Raw genomic sequence first — 5,000 nt, forward strand, 5'->3', positions numbered from 1 at the left:
TGACCATCTTGTATATTATCTATTTTTAAGTCTTGTAAATATTGTAGAGAAATAGATTGTAGTACCCTTAGAATAGGTAGCACACGACAGTGCGCCTTTGGGTACATGTTCCTTTGTATTAAGTTTTGTTTAAATAAAAAAAAAAAAAAAAAGAGAGAGAGAGAGAGAGAGAGAGAGAGAGAGAGAGAGAGAGAGAGAGAGAGAGAGAGAGAGAGAGTAATGGGAAGCAAAAAGTAGAAATATAAGCAGGAAAGGAGAAAGTAAGATAGAAAAGACTAAAAGAAGAGAAAAGAAGGAATAAGGAGAGAAATGAGGAGAGCGAAGAGGGAGTGGAGAGAAGGAGCAAGGTAACGAAAGAGGAGATAGGATGGAGGGAATAAAAGATAAGCAAGAAGAAAAAAGATAAAGAGAGAATCGGAGGAACCACTTAGACATCTGGCAAACCATCTGTACTCTCTCTCTCTCTCTCTCTCTCTCTCTCTCTCTCTCTCTCTCTCTCTCTCTCTCTCTCTCTCTCATGCATTTACTTTATTTTTCTGGTTTCCTTACTAATTCAAATCTCTCTCTCTCTCTCTCTCTCTCTCTCTCTCTCTCTCTCTCTCTCTCTCTACTACTACTACTACTACTACTACTACTACTACTAGAATTTGCAGGGTATGTACAGAACACACACACACACACACACACACACACACACACACACACACACACTTTCAGCTACAAATTATAAAAGGGCGTTTATTTGTGAGGTTTGTTGGCTAAAGTGTGTTAGTATGCATGGAGTCTTATCCTCTTAGGCCCAAACACTCACTCTTCTCTTCATCTCTTTACTCTTCTTCTTCTTCTTCTTCTTCTTCTTCTTGTTCTCTGTTTTCATTTTCGTTTCATTTTTTTTTATCTTTTCTTCCTTTTCAATTCTTCTTCGTTTTCCTTTCATGTGTTTTGTTTTCTCTTTATTTCCGTTTTTCTGTTTTATTTTTTTTACTATATTTTATTTTCCTTTTCCTTTTTTTCTCTCGATTTTCTTTTTCCTTTCATTATTTTATTTTGTCTTTTCCTTTCAAATTTTTCTTCTTATTCCTTTCTTTCTTGTATAGTGTATCTTATTCTCTTTCTGTTTTCTTTTTTTTCTCTACAATCTCTCTCTCTCTCTCTCTCTCTCTCTCTCTCTCTCTCTCTCTCTCTCTCTCTCACACACACACCTTTTATATCCTTCTGTACTCTGCTTCGCCATTTCACACTCTCCTTTACCTCTCCCTCACTCTCCCATTAACTCTCACTTCCATTCCCATCCTCTCCTGTTACCTGTTCCTCTTTCCCTCTCTCCTTCCCTCTCCCTCTCTCCCTTGTGCTCCCTTCAAAGCAGTGGGAATGTTGACAAGCGCTGGAACACACTGCCCTCTTCCTATTAGTCTGGCCAGCTTTAGTAATACGAGGTGGGTAGGACTCGCCAGCCTTGCATTGAAAACACTATAGGGTATTCTTAGCCCTTCAATCCTGGGACACATTTTTTACCTTAAGATTGGTGTACGATTAGGCCATTTTATTGACATCCTTTTATCCTTTCTCCTTCATGCCTCTTATCTTCTTCAATGCACCTCATTCATTCATCTTCTTTATCCCTTTCTCCTCCTCCTCCTCCTCCTCCTCCTCCTCCTAGTCTGCCTCTATCTCTTTCATATATAATTCCAGTTCCTTTATCCTCCAATCTTACCTTTCTGTTTTTCCTCCTCCTCCTTCTCCTCCTCCTCCTCTTCTCATTTTTCTCCATTTGTCCCCTCCTCCTCCTCCTCCTCCTCCTGCCAACCCTCGATCCGTCTCTGTCACATTTAATCAGAAATCTATCATATATTGCGCCTCTAAGTCTTTCTCGTGACACGGTACCCGCACACACGCACACGCACACGCACACACACACACACACACACACACACACACACACACGGAATACCCACATATTGCTCGACATATCCACTTTAGGCTCAAAATATGTTGGGTTGTCTAAATATATCTACATCATCATGAAATATCCACGCAAAATATCCACTTGATGCTTGAAATATCCAGGTAGTGGGCAAAATGTGAAGTGCTTTCATATATCCACCTGTTGCTGGTATTATTCACTCTGAATACTCACAATATCCACATGGAACTAAAAATATCCACTCAAAAGTAAAAATATCCACATAGAATCAACAATATCCACATGAAAGTAAAAATATCATCATGTCAAAATATCCACATAATAACCAATTGAGTCAAAATATCTACCTGAGTCAAAATATCCACATAAGTCAAAATATCCACATAAAAATAAAAATATCCACACTGAATCCACAAGATCCAAACATTAGTCAAAATATCCACATGAGTCAAAATATCTATATAGAAGCCAAAATATCCACATACAATTCAAAATATCCACAAAATATCCACGAGTCAAAATTTCCACATAATACTCAAAATATCATCAAAAAGTCAAATATCTACAAAATATCCACAATAAATCAAAGTATCCACATGAGAGACAAAATATCCACATGAAAGTCAAAATATCCACAAAATATAAACCCGAAAGCCAAACTATCCACATAAAAGTTAAAATATCCAAATGAAAGTGAAAATATCGACATGAAAGCCAAAATATTCCACAAAATATCCGCATGAAAGCCAAAATATCCACGTGAAACTCAAAATATCCACATGAAACTCGAAATATCCACACAAAACTGAAAATATCCACCTGACACTCAAAATATCCACATAAAACTCGAAAAATCCACATAAAACTCAAAATATCCACATGAAACTCAAAATATCCACACAAAGAGTCAAAATATCCACAGTCAAAAATATTCCCTTGTTTATTATTGTATTGCTTGCCTTGTCATGTATTTTGTTTATTTTACACTCTCTCTCTCTCTCTCTCTCTCTCTCTCTCTCTCTCTCTCTCACGCACACATGTAGACACAAACTGAGGAAGAAACGTACATGGAGGTATTGGAAGCGGGGGAGGGTGTGACGTCACTGGAGGAGGAGGAGGAGGAGGAGGAGGAGGAGGAGGAGGAGGAGGAGGAGGAGGAAGAAGCAAGAACCACGAGAGAAGGATGGAAAGGAGAAACAATAAGAGGAGGAGGAGGAGGAGGAGGAGGAGGAGGAGGAGGAGGAGGAGGAGGAGGAGGAGGAGGAGGAGGAGAGGAAGAGGAGGAGGAGGAGGAGGAGAAGGAGGAGGAATAGAAGAAGGAAGAGGAAAATGAGAAAGAATGAGTAAAAGATGAACAAAACAAGGAGGAGGATGAGAATAAGAAGAAAAATGAAAAGAAGAGAAAAAGAATAAATATAAGAAGGAAAAGAATGAACAGGAGGAGGAGGAGGAGGAGGAGGAGGAGGAGGAGGAGGAGGAGGAGGAGGAGGAAAAAATGAGTAGAAAGAGAAACAAAAAAAAAAAAAGAAGAGGAGAATGAAAAGGAAAAGAAAGAATGAAATAGAGAAAGAAAATGAAGATAAGAAGGAAGAGAATGAAGAAAAGGAGGAGGAGGAAGAGGAGGAGGAAGAGAAGGAGGAGGAAAATAAAAAAAAGAGTAAAAAAAAGACAAAGACAAGAAGAAAAAGATTAAAACAAAAAGAAAGAATGAAATAAAGGGAAAGAAAATGAAGATAAGTCGGAAAAAAATGAAAAGAAGAAGGAGGAGGAGGAGGAGGAGGAGGAGAAGGAGAAGGAGAAGGAGAAGGAGGAGGAGGAGGAGGAGGAGCGTGATGGTTCCAGTGATGGGGTTGGAGAAAGCAAACAAGGGAGTCACTATCCAGCCGTGTGTGTGTGTGTGTGTGTGTGTGTGTGTGTGTGTGTGTGTGTGTGTGTGTGTGTGTGTGTGTGTGTGTGTGTGTGTGTGTGTGTGTGTGTGTGTATCAAGATGGCCGTCACCAACACACAGGGAAGAGGAGGAGGAGGAGGAGGAGGAGGAGGAGGAGGAGGAGGAGGAGGAGGAGGAGGAGGAGGAGGAAGTGGGTTTGAAGGAAGAGGACATGGAGTAATAAAGAAGATAAAAGATAATAATTGAAAGATAAGTAGATAGATAGAGAAACGTGTGTGTGTGAGAGAGAGAGAGAGAGAGAGAGAGAGAGAGAGAGAGAGAGAGAGAGAGAGAGAGAATAATATACAAACAGACAGATAAACAAACACGAAAGAACAGAGAGAAATGATAAGCACAAATAGATATAGATAAATAAATAAAGGCAAACACACACACACACACACACACACACACACACACACACACACACACACACACACACACACACACGCAATAAAATAACAAATTAATAATATTTCCATACCATTAATTACTATTTCAACTTTTTATTACCAAGTTTAAATAATTTCCATACCTCTCTCTCTCTCTCTCTCTCTCTCTCTCTCTCTCTCTCTCTCTCTCTCTCTCTCACCTGTAATCACTTTCCTTCTGTTTGATTAAATTCTTTTCTCTCACCTGACTCTTGTAAACTAAAAAGAAACAATGATTTACTCTTCCTCTTTCCTTCCTCTTCTCCTTTCTTTATTATATTACCTCTTCTCTTGGTTTATTCTCTTATTCTCTCTTTATCTTTACTCCGTCCGTCGTTCTTGTTTATCTGAGTGTTCACGTGTCTATTTTTTGTATCTATTTTAAGTTTACCTGTGTATCTATTTGTCTATCTATCTATCTATCTATCTATATATATGCATGTGTGTATGTCTATTTACTTATTCATTCATCTATCTATCTATTTACCTGTCTATCTTATTCCCTGTCTATACTATACAGAAACACTTACCTGTTTAAATCTTATCTGTCTACCTAATCTTTCTATCTATCTGTTTTGACCTCTATTATCTACCCCATCTATCTCCCCTATCTATCTATCTATCTATCTATCTATCTATCTACCTGGTCTTGATTGCTGTTATTATACTTTGCCAAGCTTACACCAAACAGTTCATGACGAGGCAAGTTCCCTTCCTC

This window comes from Portunus trituberculatus, chromosome 5 (genome assembly GCF_017591435.1).
Source record: "Portunus trituberculatus isolate SZX2019 chromosome 5, ASM1759143v1, whole genome shotgun sequence".
Taxonomy (NCBI): Eukaryota; Metazoa; Arthropoda; class Malacostraca; order Decapoda; family Portunidae; genus Portunus; species Portunus trituberculatus.